The sequence below is a fragment of the Lissotriton vulgaris genome, chromosome 2_2 (genome assembly GCF_964263255.1).
Source record: "Lissotriton vulgaris chromosome 2_2, aLisVul1.2, whole genome shotgun sequence".
Classification (NCBI taxonomy): domain Eukaryota; kingdom Metazoa; phylum Chordata; class Amphibia; order Caudata; family Salamandridae; genus Lissotriton; species Lissotriton vulgaris.
In genome coordinates this window covers 295,833,077-295,848,330 of record NC_141688.1, presented here as the reverse complement: position 1 = coordinate 295,848,330, position 15,254 = coordinate 295,833,077, and the positions used below count along the sequence as shown (strand labels likewise).

General features: G+C 55.8%; 1 protein-coding gene across 1 annotated transcript in view; it reads right to left on the bottom strand.

The window, feature by feature from the left end:
- The window catches only part of LOC147729330 (zinc finger protein 862-like), a 376,617-nt gene extending 361,586 nt beyond the window's left edge, over nucleotides 1-15,031 (bottom strand). Inside the window, exon 1 of the mRNA XM_086959616.1 lies at nucleotides 14,710-15,031. The gene's annotated coding sequence lies outside the window, so the exon portion shown is untranslated. The remainder of the gene's footprint in view (nucleotides 1-14,709) is intronic.
- Between the last annotated feature and the right edge of the window lie 223 nt (nucleotides 15,032-15,254).

The following is a 15,254-nucleotide window of genomic DNA, read 5'->3' as shown; positions in this document are numbered from 1 at the left end:
AGAGCTAGATCTATATTTCTGATTAGATTTCTCCCATAGACAATTTCAATATCACTCGTAAAATCTTAAAAGGACTATCCAGTCCAATGAAGTAGCAGAAAGAAATTAAGTTGAATCTGTATCTCACGAGTACGCCGCGCCCGGAATACTCGTGAGATACAGATTCAACTGCACACAGTTGTGGGAATTGACCAACCCAGACGTGGGTTTGCGATTCAAGAACATTAATTTCTTTCTGCTACTTCATTGGACTGGATAGTCCTTTTAAGATTTTACGAGTGATATTGAAATTGTCTATGGGAGAAATCTAATCAGAAATACAGATCTAGCTCTAACAAACAGACAGCCCTGACGAAGTCTATCAGCATAAACTGCTGTAGCCGAAACACGTGTTGGCTAAAGGCTAAAGATCTGAAGAAATATCATTTTGAGAACATTAAAAGAAGAAGATTGATACTGAAAGACTTTTTCTTCTTTATTGCTTTTCCTAACGCGGATTGCAACTGCTCGGGATATATTGCTTACATATGAGATTACGTGATTTGCCTACAATCACAAGACGCTGTGCCGAAACCAAGACGTAAGTCTGGTTTCCCCAGTTCCAAAATCGGCAGCTTTGATCGTACCGCCACATCCTCTCCAGAAAGCTGCATGAGTATTAAAACACAACAATCACGGCCCACATGGACCCTTAAAACTCCGGACCCTGGTGCCACTGCACCTAGCTACGCCCCAGTGGTGAGGCCGCCAAGCTATGTAACATAACAATCTGTCACGTCAGAAAGCTGCTCATAGTTTAAGAATCAAAGCACATCTGCGCGCCGATATGCTGCACGGGGAGGCGTCCTGATCAGAACGCCAGTGTTTTCTGCCTTGATTACTTTGTGCAGCTATATGCAGATATTATCACGAAGGTTCGGAGAGGCGTTTCGAAGCCAGCGCTGAATGGGAGCGAGGGCCGAGGAGCTATCCTAGCATGAGACATCTGCAGTTAATCAGCAGACGTTCCCAGAGCCTGCCGCTGCGTCTGCTGCCTTAAATCTCACTCATTTGACGGCTCTCCCCAGTGTAATGCAGCGGCCGCGTATTAGATCCCTGCAGACGCTGAAAGGTGAAGGCAAGAAAAGCTTTGACCTTTTGTCAGGGGGATGACAGGACAAAATGGTCCGCTATAAACAACAGTTTGAGCCGGGTAATTTGATGCATCGAGTTTCCTAAACTTCTCCAGATGCCGAACTCGGCTTGGGATGAGAGATAAGGGCAGGGCATTTATTCAGTGAATGGAGCGCGGCCTTGTGTAGCCAAGGAAAGGGAGCCATCTCTTTGCAAATGCGGGGCATAATCTACTCTCGAACCTGCTGTTTCCTTCCCGTTCCCAAGGCAGGCCTGGCCTATAGGGCACTCTGGGAGGGCTGGACTGATAGATCAGTGTGTGGCTGTTTGGCAGCGTGCTTTACGGTCTGGTAGGTCCGTTTTCACTCTCGACTTCCATGATATTACCACAAACCTTGCTTGTAGCAAGCACCGATATATAAAGCCTCCTTGCCTTGTAAAACACCTATATATGTCTTCACTATTTAAAAACTACCCAAGTTAAATATTGCCTCGATTTTTAAATGTGGGCCCCTTTTTTAAGCAATCTGATTTGCTAATGGTGGTGTGTGGGGAAGGGGGGCACTTTTAATCTGATGCCCAACTTTTCTGTCCCAGTCCAACTTGCCCGTTCCCCCAACTGTTCTGAGCTGTCAACATTAGATTGTAACATATCTGCATCACCTTGAGAATTGACAGAATTAGAAATGCTAAGTCAGTGCAGGTATAACATCAAATCACCATTACTCCTTCCCTGAAAACAATGCCAAACAGCATCAGAAAGGGAGGTTATTACAATCTGCAAGACAGTCACACACATTTTAAGAATAATAATGTTTGCCTTAAGTGGCTAAAGATATGCCTAGATGTGGGTCCCATGCGCCCTTTGCCACTGGATTTAAACTAGCCTCGCTGATGACAGGGTGATACCTCGAAACTGGTCCCAAGATGCTAGTTTCTAATCGAGGGAGGACCTTGCCTGGCAGTTAGGGGTGTTGCAAAAAACACAGTTGATGGACAGATTGCAGAACAATGTCTTACATTCACCCTAGTACAAAGATCGGGCCTAAATCCATCGTTTTTTTGTACTCCACACCACCCTAGGTCAGACAATGGCTATATGCAAATCAGCCTTGACCCTGTGCCTCATGGGAACAGTCCAGCCCGAACTACCAAGCCATGTCTTTCCTAGATCAGAATCAAGCATCCAAGGACAGGTTTCTGGCTATCAGCCTTCGTCAGCCTGGATAGCTTGACTCCAGTGATGTGGAGAGCCTGGGACTCACGTCTGAGCATACCCAGCCCACTCGGGGTGAAAATTGCAAAAAACACAGTTGATGGACAGATTGCAGAACAATGTCTTCCATTCACGGCAGTACAAAGATCTGGGCCTAAATCCATCGTTTTATTGCACTCCACACCATCCTAAGGCTACATGCAAATCAGCCTTGACCCTGTGCCTCATGGGAACAGTCCTGCAAACAATGCCAAACAGCATCAGAAAACAGGGAGGTTATTACAATCTGGAAGACAGTCACACACATTTTAAGATTAATAATGTTTGCCCTAAGTGGCTAAAGATATGCCTAGATGTGGGTCCCATGCGCCCTTTGCCACTGGATTTAAACTAGCCTCGCTCATGACGGGGTGATACCCCGAAACTGGTCCCAAGATGCTAGTTTCTGATCTATGGAGGACCTTGCCTGGCAGTTAGGGGTGGACTGTTGAGTCAAGACTGATTTTCATATGACTAGGTCCAAACTTGTGTGGCATAGTGAGCAAAAGAACAGTGGGTTAAACCCAGATCTCTTGACTTGCTCCCCTGCCCCCGGTCTGTGCTTTCTCCCCTGCCCCCGGTCTGTGCTTGCTGCCCTGTCCCCTCGCTGTGCTTGCTCTCCTGCCCCCTGGCTGTGCTTGCTCTCCTGCCCCCTGGCTGTGCTTGCTCTCCTGCCCCCTACCCCCTTGTTGCTTGTGCTTGCTCTCCTGCCCCTGCCCCCTCGTTGCTTGTGCGTGCTTCTCCTGCCCCTCGTTCTCGTTGCTTACTCTCCTGCCCCTCCCCCCTGTGTGTGGGTGCTAATGCAATAGGTCTCGCACATGCAAACGATTAAGCTATTGGCAATGTAAACGACAATGCCATTTATTTAGGATTTTTTTTTTAAATGTCATGAGCAATGCCAATAGCTCTACCTTTAATAATGCCGAGACCAATGCATTGTAAATGCTTGTTAATATCTGTGCAGAAGCAAATACATTTTTTGTATTTTTCATAAAATAAATATATACTAGCACTAGTTTTCGGCTTGGTCTTAGATTTATGCCACAGTAGGTGAAACCTTAGAGGGGCATCTGAATGAGGGAAGAATGAATGTTCAATTCTGATAAAGATGTGAGATTTAGCTGTTGTGAATATATATCTGTAAACGTAAGTCATGGGGAACTCTTCTTGCTTTACTTAGACAAGGCTCAGCCCCCAGGGCCCGAGTAAGCCACCTCTCTCTTTTGTCTAACATAGTCTCAGCCCCGCCTACAGTACGTTCAGTACTGAAGTATGTTCACTAATGCTCTCTAGCTCACAATGCATTGCCATCTAACTCCAATGCAGAACCTTCAGCGTTGCCTGTACCTCGTGATACAGGGATTTAAGTACAGATTCCCACTTTGCAGGACCACCTGCACCTTTGCAGAGCCTTCAGTACTGATAGCCTCTATGCAGCACCCCCCGCCCCTTCACCTTTGTGGCGCATTCAGTAATGACACCTGTAGGCAAAACTGCTTCTGTAGGACCTTCAGTTTTGATAGCCCCCTATGCAGGATACCCTTAATCCTTTGCAGGGCCCTCACTATTGTCACACGTTATGCAGAGGCCCAGCACCTTTACCAGACTTTAAGTACTAGCATCCTCTATGCAGGACCTTCACTACTCCACTATGCCTTTGCAGAAATTGCTGTACGGACTCTCCTTATGCTAGACCTTCTCCGCTTTTGCAGGACCCACATCCACCTCTGCAATCATTTTAGTACTGACACCCCTATGCAAGACCTACAGTACAGAACCCTCTATGCGGGACTCCCTCAACGTTGGAAGAACATTCAGCACTAACACCCCCTTTGCAGAACCTCCTACGCTTTTGCAGGACCTTCAGTACTGTACCCCCGTGCAAGAACCCCGCCTACCTCAGCAAGCCTTTCAATGCCGACAGCCCGCTATGGAGAGTCAGATTTTATCAGGTAGAACTATATTTAGGGCTTACTTGCCCCTTCTGTGTTGCTAACAAACAGGTGTTCGGTTCACTCACAAAGTGATGCCTTTAAATCTTTTTTTGTTCATCTTGTCATATTTCTTCTGTATTTAGAGACAGATATGAAAAAAAAGAGTTTACATCTACAGTTACTTTTTTTTCTCTCAGAGTGCAAAGATAAAGGATTTTGTAAAGTGAACTGTGACAAAAGTGCTGGACAAAACGTGTGAAATGAAAGGCGGTAGGATGTCATGTTTTATTCTAACACAAATTTAAATTGCTAAAAAGTGAACTGTAAAAACTGTTAAAAACAAATTTCAGTAGTCATGAAAGCCCTTATGTTTTGGAATTATGTGTGATGACAAAAAATCTTTTAAAAGGATAAAAAGAAATCAGAAAACATTACTTTGTGAGGTGCAAATGATAATTACGTTTGCTGACCCCCTATTTCCACTGATTATTGGTTATACATTATATAGTTTTAGAAGTTAAACTTCTATCTGTTAATGGCCGTGCACTACCTCCTCATGCTTTACTAATATATGTATTGAATGTGAGTTTTTAAAGACGCACTGAAAAACATTACTGCTCCTGCCCTGATGGTAATGTTATTAGTGATCTAAGAGGCAAGTATCATGTGAACGCTATATGTGGTCTCGATTCTTATTATGAACGAGTAAACGTTTGGTCATTGAATAGTATTTCTTTTACAGTACAAATGGAGAAGTTACATATTTGAAAGTGCACTCATGTGATAATGAAGAAAAAAGGCAACTCTGTAGAATAAAATATTTGCCTAGAATCACAAAATTTCAGACCAGTTCACTTTGTCAGGTACATTACAGTTAGGAGTAGATTATTCAAGTTACTAGACCTTTAAGTCTAGTATCGTTTATGATTTTAAAAGGCCTGGTGAAGGACCTTCAATATTAGCATCCCCTACACAGGACCCCTGCACATTTACAGGACGTTCAGTACTAACACCTTCTTATAGGAACTTCAACCCGGCCACCCTGTGCAGGACCACTCAACCTCTACAGGACTCTCAGTACTGCCACACCTGTGCAGGTCCCTCAGTACTGACACCCCTGTGCAGGCCCCTCAGTACTGCCACACCGGTGCAGGCCCCTCAGTACTGCCACACCGGTGCAGGCCCCTCAGTACTGCCACACCGGTGCAGGCCCCTTAAGTGCTGACAACCCCGTGCAGGCCCCTTCAGTGCTGACAACCCCGTGCAGGCCCCGTCAGTGCTGACAACCCCGTGCAGGCCCCTTCAGTGCTGACAACCCCGTGCAGGCCCCTTCAGTGCTGACAGCCCCTTCAGTGCTGACAACCCCGTGCAGGCCCCGTCAGTGCTGACAACCCCGTGCAGGCCCCTTCAGTGCTGACAACCCCGTGCAGGCCCCTTCAGTGCTGACAACCCCGTGCAGGCCCCTTCAGTGCTGACAACCCCGTGCAGGCCCCTTCAGTGCTGACAACCCTGTGCAGGCCCCTTCAGTGCTGACAACCCTGTGCAGGCCCCTTCAGTGCTGACACTCCCGTGCATGACCCTTCAGTGCTGACACCCCCGTGCAGGACCCTCAGTGCTGACACCCCCGTGCAGGACCCTTCAGTGCTGACACTCCCGTGCAGGACCCTTCAGTGCTGACACCCCCGTGCAGGACCCTTCAGTGCTGGCACCCACCGTGCAGGACCCTTCAGTGCTGACACCCCCGTGCAGGACCCTCAGTACTGACACCCCCGTGCAGGACCCTCAGTACTGACACCCCCGTGCAGGACCCTCAGTACTGACACCCCCGTGCAGGACCCTCAGTACTGACACCCCCGTGCAGGACCCCTCAGTACTGACACCCCCGTGCAGGACCCCTCAGTACTGACACCCATGTGCAGGACCCTCAGTACTGACACCCATGTGCAGGACCCTCAGTACTGACACCCATGCGCAGGACCCTCAGTGCTGAGACCCATGCGCAGGACCCTCAGTGCTGAGACCCATGCGCAGGACCCTCAGTGCTGAGACCCATGCGCAGGACCCTCAGTGCCGACACCCCTGAGCAGGACCCTCAGTACTGACACCCATGCGCAGGACCCTCAGTGCTAAGACCCATGCGCAGGACCCTCAGTGCTGACACCCCTGAGCAGGACCTCTCCACATCTCCAGGACCCTCAGTACTAACACCCCTGAGCAATACCGCAGGACCCTCAGTACTGACACCCATGCGCAGGACCCTCAGTGCTGAGACCCATGCGCAGGACCCTCAGTGCTGACACCCCTGAGCAGGACCTCTCCACATCTCCAGGACCCTCAGTACTAACACCCCTGAGCAATACCTCTCCACATCTCCAGGAACATCAGTACTGGTCGACACCCCTGTGCACGACCCTCAGTACTGCCGCACCTGTGCAGGTTCCCCAGTACTACACCCCTGTGCAGGACCCCTCAGTACTGACACCCATGTGCAGGGCCCTCAGTACTGACACCCATGTGCAGGACCCTCAGTACTGACACCCATGCGCAGGACCCTCAGTACTGACACCCATGCGCAGGACCCTCAGTGCTGACACCCATGCGCAGGACCCTCAGTGCTGAGACCCATGCGCAGGACCCTCAGTGCTGACACCCCTGAGCAGGACCTCTCCACATCTCCAGGACCCTCAGTACGGACACCCCTGAGCAATACCTCTCCACATCTTCAGGCCCCTCAGTACTGACACCCCTGTGCAGGACCCTCAGTACTGCCGCACCTGTGCAGGTTCCCCAGTACTACACCCCTGTGCAAGACCCTCAGTACTGACACCCCTGCGCAGGACCCTCAGTACTGACACCCCTGCGCAGTACCCTCAGTACTGACACCCCTGTGCAGGACCCTCAGTACTGACACCCCTGTGCAGGACCCTCAGTACTGACACCCATGTGCAGGACCCTCAGTACTGACACCCATGTGCAGGACCCTCAGTACTGACACCCATGTGCAGGACCCTCAGTACTGACACCCATGTGCAGGACCCTCAGTACTGACACCCATGACACCCATGCGCAGGACCCTCAGTGCTGAGACCCATGCGCAGGACCCTCAGTGCTGAGACCCATGCGCAGGACCCTCAGTGCTGAGACCCATGCGCAGGACCCTCAGTGCTGAGACCCCTGCGCAGGACCTCTCCACATCTCCAGGACCCTCAGTACTGACACCCCTGAGCAATACCTCTCCACATCTCCAGGAACATCAGTACTGACATCCCTGTGCAGGACCCTCAGTACTGCCGCACCTGTGCAGGTTCCCCAGTACTGCTGCACCTGTGCAGGTTCCTCAGTACTGACACCCCTGTGCAGGACCCTCAGTACTGACACCCCTGTGCAGGACCCTCAGTACTGACACCCCCGTGCAGGACCCTCAGTACTGACACCCCCGTGCAGGACCCTCAGTACTGGCACCCCTGCGCAGGACTCTCAGTACTGGCACCCCTGCGCAGGACCTCTCCAGATCTTCAGGACCCTCAGTACTGACACCCCTGCGCAGGATCCTCAGTACTGACACCCCTGTGCAGGACCTCTTCACATCTCCAGGCCCCTCAGCACTGACACCCCTGTGCAGGACCCTCAGTACTTCCACACCTGTGCAGGTCCTTCTGTACTGACACCCCTGTGCAGGACCATCAGTACTGACACCCCTGTGGAGGCCCCTCAGTACTGACACCCCTGTGGAGGCCCCTCAGTACTGACACCCCTGCACAGGTCCCTCAGTACTGACAGCCCTGCGCAGGACCCTCAGTACTGACAGCCCTGTGCAGGACCCTCAGTACTGACAGCCCTGTGCAGGACCCTCAGTACTGACACCCCCGTGCAGGACCCTCAGTACTGACACCCCTGTGCAGGACCCCTCAGTACTGACACCCCTGTGCAGGACCCCTCAGTACTGACACCCATGTGCAGGACCCCTCAGTACTGACACCCATGTGCAGGACCCCTCAGTACTGACACCCATGTGCAGGACCCCTCAGTACTGACACCCATGTGCAGGACCCTCAGTACTGACACCCATGTGCAGGACCCTCAGTACTGACACCCATGTGCAGGACCCTCAGTACTGACACCCATGCGCAGGACCCTCAGTGCTGAGACCCATGTGCAGGACCCTCAGTGCTGACACCCCTGAGCAGGACCTCTCCACATCTCCAGGACCCTCAGTACGGACACCCCTGAGCAATACCTCTCCACATCTCCAGGATCATCAGTACTGACACCCCTGTGCAGGACCCTCAGTACTGCCGCACCTGTGCAGGTTCCCCAGTACTACACCCCTGTGCAGGACCCCTCAGTACTGACACCCATGTGCAGGACCCTCAGTACTGACACCCATGCGCAGGACCCTCAGTACTGACACCCATGCGCAGGACCCTCAGTGCTGAGACCCATGCGCAGGACCCTCAGTGCTGACACCCCTGAGCAGGACATCTCCAGGACCCTCAGTACGGACACCCCTGAGCAATACCTCTCCACATCTCCAGGAACATCAGTACTGACACCCCTGTGCAGGACCCTCAGTACTGACACCCCTGCGCAGGACCCTCAGTACTGACACCCCTGCGCAGGACCCTCAGTACTGACACCCCTGCGCAGGACCCTCAGTACTGACACCCCTGTGCAGGACCCTCAGTACTGACACCCCTGTGCAGGACCCTCAGTACTGACACCCCTGTGCAGGACCCTCAGTACTGACACCCCTGTGCAGGACCCTCAGTACTGACACAGCTGTGCAGGACCCTCAGTACTGACACCCATGTGCAGGACCCTCAGTACTGACACCCATGCGCAGGACCCTCAGTGCTGAGACCCATGCGCAGGACCCTCAGTGCTGAGACCCATGCGCAGGACCCTCAGTGCTGGGACCCATGCGCAGGACCCTCAGTGCTGAGACCCATGCGCAGGACCCTCAGTGCTGGGACCCATGCGCAGGACCCTCAGTGCTGAGACCCCTGCGCAGGACCTCTCCACATCTCCAGGACCCTCAGTACTGACACCCCTGAGCAATACCTCTCCACATCTCCAGGAACATCAGTACTGACATCCCTGTGCAGGACCCTCAGTACTGCCGCACTTGTGCAGGTTCCCCAGTACTGCCGCACCTGTGCAGGTTCCTCAGTACTGACACCCCTGTGCAGGACCCTCAGTACTGACACCCCTGTGCAGGACCCTCAGTACTGACACCCCTGTGCAGGACCCTCAGTACTGGCACCCCTGCGCAGGACTCTCAGTACTGGCACCCCTGCGCAGGACCTCTCCAGATCTTCAGGACCCTCAGTACTGACACCCCTGCGCAGGATCCTCGGTACTGACACCCCTGTGCAGGACCTCTTCACATCTGCAGGCCCCTCAGCACTGACACCCCTGTGCAGGACCCTCAGTACTTCCACACCTGTGCAGGTCCTTCTGTACTGACACCCCTGTGCAGGACCATCAGTACTGACACCCCTGTGCAGGACCATCAGTACTGACACCCCTGCACAGGTCCCTCAGTACTGACAGCCCTGCGCAGGACCCTCAGTACTGACAGCCCTGCGCAGGACCCTCAGTACTGACAGCCCTGCGCAGGACCCTCAGTACTGACAGCCCTGCGCAGGACCCTCAGTACTGACAGCCCTGTGCAGGACCCTCAGTACTGACACCCCTGTGAAGGACCCTCAGTACTGACACCCCTGTGAAGGACCCTCAGTACTGACACCCCTGTGCAGGACCCTCAGTACTGACACCCCTGTGCAGAACCCTCAGTACTGACACCCCTGTGCAGGACCTCTCCACATCTCCAGGACCCTCAGTACTGACAGCCCTGCGCAGGACTCTCAGTACTGACACCCCTGTGCAGGACCCTCAGTACTGACACCCCTGTGCAGGACCCTCAGTACTGACACCCCTGTGCAGGACCCTCAGTACTGACACCCCTGTGCAGGACCCTTCAGTACTGACACCCCTGTGCAGGACCCTTCAGTACAGACACCCCGTGCAGGCCCCTTCAGTGCTGACAACCCCGTGCAGGCCCCTTCAGTGCTGACAACCCCGTGCAGGCCCCTTCAGTGCTGACAACCCCCCTTCAGTGCTGACAACCCCGTGCAGGCCCCTTCAGTGCTGACAACCCCGTGCAGGCCCCTTCAGTGCCGACAACCCCGTGCAGGCCCCTTCAGTGCCGACACCCCCGTGCAGGCCCCTTCAGTGCCGACACCCCCGTGCAGGCCCCTTCAGTGCCGACACCCCCGTGCAGGCCCCTTCAGTGCCGACACCCCCGTGCAGGCCCCTTCAGTGCCGACACCCCCGTGCAGGCCCCTTCAGTGCCGACACCCCCGTGCAGGCCCCTTCAGTGCCGACACCCCCGTGCAGGCCCCTTCAGTGCCGACACCCCCGTGCAGGCCCCTTCAGTGCCGACACCCCCGTGCAGGCCCCTTCAGTGCCGACACCCCCGTGCAGGCCCCTTCAGTGCCGACACCCCCGTGCAGGCCCCTTCAGTGCCGACACCCCCGTGCAGGCCCCTTCAGTGCCCACACCCCCGTGCAGGCCCCTTTAGTGCCGACACCCCCGTGCAGGCCCCTTCAGTGCTGACACCCCCGTGCATGCCCCTTCAGTGCTGACACCCCCGTGCAGGACAATCAGTACTGACACCCCCGTGCAGGACAATCAGTACTGACACCCCAGTGCAGGCCCCTTCAGTGCTGACAACCCCGTGCATGACCCTTCAGTGCTGACACCCCCGTGCAGGACCCTCAGTACTGACACCCCCGTGCAGGACCCTCAGTACTGACACCCCCGTGCAGGACCCTCAGTACTGACACCCCCGTGCAGGACCCTCAGTACTGACACCCCCGTGCAGGACCCCTCAGTACTGACACCCCCGTGCAGGACCCCTCAGTACTGACACCCCCGTGCAGGACCCCTCAGTACTGACACCCCTGTGCAGGACCCCTCAGTACTGACACCCCTGTGCAGGACCCCTCAGTACTGACACCCCTGTGCAGGACCCCTCAGTACTGACACCCCCGTGGAGGACCCTTCAGTACTGACACCCCCGTGGAGGACCCTTCAGTACTGACACCCCCGTGGAGGACCCTTCAGTACTGACACCCGCGTGGAGGACCCTCAGTACTGGCACCCCCGTGGAGGACCCTCAGTACTGACACCCCCGTGGAGGACCCTTCAGTACTGACAACCCGTGGAGGACCCTTCAGTACTGACACCCGCGTGGAGGACCCTCAGTACTGACACCCCCGTGCTGGATCCTCAGTACTGACACCCCTGTGCAGGACCCCTCAGTACTGACACCCCTGTGCAGGACCCTTCAGTACTGACACCCCCGTGGAGGACCCTTCAGTACTGACACCCCCGTGGAGGACCCTTCAGTACTGACACCCCCGTGGAGGACCCTTCAGTGCTGACACCCCCATGGAGGACCCTCAGTACTGACACCCCCGTGCAGGACCCTAAGTACTGCCGCACCTGTGCAGGATCCCCAGTACTGACACACCTGTGAAGGACCCTCAGTACTGACACCCCTGCGCAGGACCCTCAGTACTGACAACCCTGCGCAGGACCCTCAGTACTGACAACCCTGCGCAGGACCCTCAGTACTGACACCCCTGCGCAGGACCTCTCCAGATCCCCAGGACCCTCAGTACTGACACCCCTGCGCAGGATCCTCAGTACTGACACCCCTGTGCAGGACCTCTTCACATCTCCAGGCCCCTCAGCACTGACACCCCTGTGCAGGACCCTCAGTACTTCCACACCTGTGCAGGTCCTTCTGTACTGACAGCCCTGTGCAGGACCCTCAGTACTGACAGCCCTGTGCAGGACCCTCAGTACTGACAGCCCTGTGCAGGACCTCTCCACATCTCCAGGACCCTCAGTACTGACAGCCCTGCACAGGACCCTCAGTACTGACAGCCCTGCGCAGGACCCTCGGTACTGACAGCCCTGCGCAGGACCTCGCCACATCTCCAGGCCCCTCAGTACCGACACCCCCGTACAGGACCCTCAGTACTGACACCCCTGTGCAGGACCCTCAGTACTGATACCCCTGTGCAGGACCCTCAGTACTGACACCCCTGTGCAGGACCCTCAGTACTGACACCCCTGTGCAGGACCCTCAGTACTGACACCCCTGTGCAGGACCCTCAGTACTGACACCCATGCGCAGGACCCTCAGTACTGACACCCATGCGCAGGACCCTCAGTGCTGACACCCCTGCGCAGGACCTCTCCACATCTCCAGGACCCTCAGTACTGACACCCCTGAGCAATACCTCTCCACATCTCCAGGAACATCAGTACTGACACCCCTGTGCAGGACCCTCAGTACTTCCACACCTGTGCAGGTCCTTCTGTACTGACACCCCTGTGCAGGACCCTCAGTACTGACACCCCTGCGCAGGACCCTCAGTACTGACACCCCTGTGGAGGACCCTCAGTACTGACACCCCTGTGGAGGACCCTCAGTACATCTCCAGGCCCCTCAGTACTGACACCCCTGTGCAGGACCCTTCAGTACTGACACCTGTGCAGGACCCTTCAGTACTGACACCCCTGTGCAGGACCCTTCAGTACTGATACCCCTGTGCAGGACCCTTCAGTACTGACACCCCTGTGCAGGACCCTTCAGTACTGACACCCCTGTGCAGGACCCTCAGTACTGACACAGCTGTGCAGGACCCTCAGTACTGACACAGCTGTGCAGGACCCTCAGTACTGACACAGCTGTGAAGGACCCTCAGTACTGACACAGCTGTGAAGGACCCTCAGTACTGACACCCATGTGCAGGACCCTCAGTACTGACACCCATGTGCAGGACCCTCAGTACTGACACCCATGCGCAGGACCCTCAGTGCTGAGACCCATGCACAGGACCCTCAGTGCTGAGACCCATGCGCAGGACCCTCAGTGCTGAGACCCCTATGCAGGACCCTTCAGTGCTGAGACCCCTATGCAGGACCCTTCAGTACTGACACCCCTATGCAGGACCCTTCAGTACTGACAGCCCTGCGCAGGACCCTTCAGTACTGACAGCCCTGCGCAGGACCCTCAGTACTGACACCCTTGTATAGGACATTCAGTACTAACACCCCTGTGCAGGACCTCTCCACATCTCCAGGACCCTCAGTACTGACAGCCCTGCACAGGACCCTCAGTACTGACAGCCCTGCACAGGACCCTCAGTACTGACACCCCGGTGCAGGACCCTCAGTACTGACACCCCGGTGCAGGACCCTCAGTACTGACACCCCTGTGCAGGACCTTGCCACATTTCCAGGCCCCTCAGTACTGACAACCCTGTGCAGGACCCTTCAGTACTGACAGCCCTGTGCAGGACCCTTCAGTACTGACAGCCCTGTGCAGGACCCTTCAGTACTGACAGCCCTGTGCAGGACTCTCAATACCGACACCCCTGTGCAGGACCCTCAGTACTGACACCCCAGTACAGGAACTTGCCACATTTCCAGGCCCCTCAGTACTGACACCCCAGTGCAGGACCCTTCAGTACTGACACCCCTGTGCAGGACCCTCAGTACTGACACCCCTGTGCAGGACCCTTCAGTGCGGACACCCCTGTGCAGGACCCTCCAGTGCTGACACCCCTGTGCAGGACCCTCCAGTACTGACACCCCTGTGCAGGACCCTCCAGTACTGACACCCCTGTGCAGGACCCTCCAGTACTGACACCCCTGTGCAGGACCCTCCAGTACTGACACCCCTGTGCAGGACCCTCCAGTACTGACATCCCTGTGCAGGACCTTTAGTACTGACATCCCTGTGCAGGACCCTTCAGTACAGACACCCCTGTGCAGGACCCTTCAGTACTGACACCCCTGTGCAGGACCCTTCAGTACTGACACCCCTGTGCAGGACCCTTCAGTACCGACACCCCTGTGCAGGATCCTTTAGTACTGACACCCCTGTGCAGGACCCTCAGTACTGACAACCCTGTGCAGGACCCTCAGTACAGACAACCCTGTGCAGGACCCTCAGTACTGACACCCCTGTGCAGGACCCTCAGTACTGACCCCCTGTGCAGGACCCTCAGTACTGACACCCCTGTGCAGGACCCTCAGTACTGACAACCCTGTGCAGGACCCTCAGTACTGACACCCCTGTGCAGGACCCTCAGTACTGACACCCCTGTGCAGGACCCTCAGTACTGATACCCCTGTGCAGGACCCTTCAGTACACTTTAGCGCCTTGAGTAACGCTCCAACCACCTCCAGCTCTGCACCCCGCCAGGTGCGGAGGCATCCTGGGTGTGGCCGCCTCTGTCCCTATGGGGACTGCAAGTGACCCCTTTTCACCCCGAGCTCCTGCCCCCCTCCTGTCATCCCATCTGTTGCCACCTGGACACTCACCTTCCTCCGGGCGAGGGCCGTTCCCCGCTGCGGGCGCAGAGCGCGGGGGTGGGGTCTGTACCCCGGCCTCCCCCGCTCCCCTCCTCCGGGGCCGGGGTACGGGCCGCGGGCCCTCAGCTCCGCCGGCCCGAGCTCTGTCCAACGCCAGCCCCGGACTCCATCTTACAGGAAGTGACATGAAGGGGGGGGGTGAGGGGGGGCCGCCGGAGTCCCTCCTCCACCGGGCAGACAGCTGACTGCGGGGGCGGGCGAGGGCTCCGCCCCGGGCTACCCTACGAGAGGGGCCTCGCGGGGGCAGAGGGGTTCATCACCCACACCACACTCGTCCCTCCGCGACCACCGTCAACTGACACCGGCTTCACATCTTTAACCCTTCAATCCCCAGCACTCGGGGAGGCTTCACTTCCGGGTTACGCCCCCTCCTTGACAGGCGAGCGGCGCGCGCTTCTTACGAGATATCACACGTATCCAACCTATGACGTCTGTCCGTGCGCACGCTCCAGCACAGCGCCCCTGCCTCCGCAGCGCCCCCTGTTGCGGAGGCC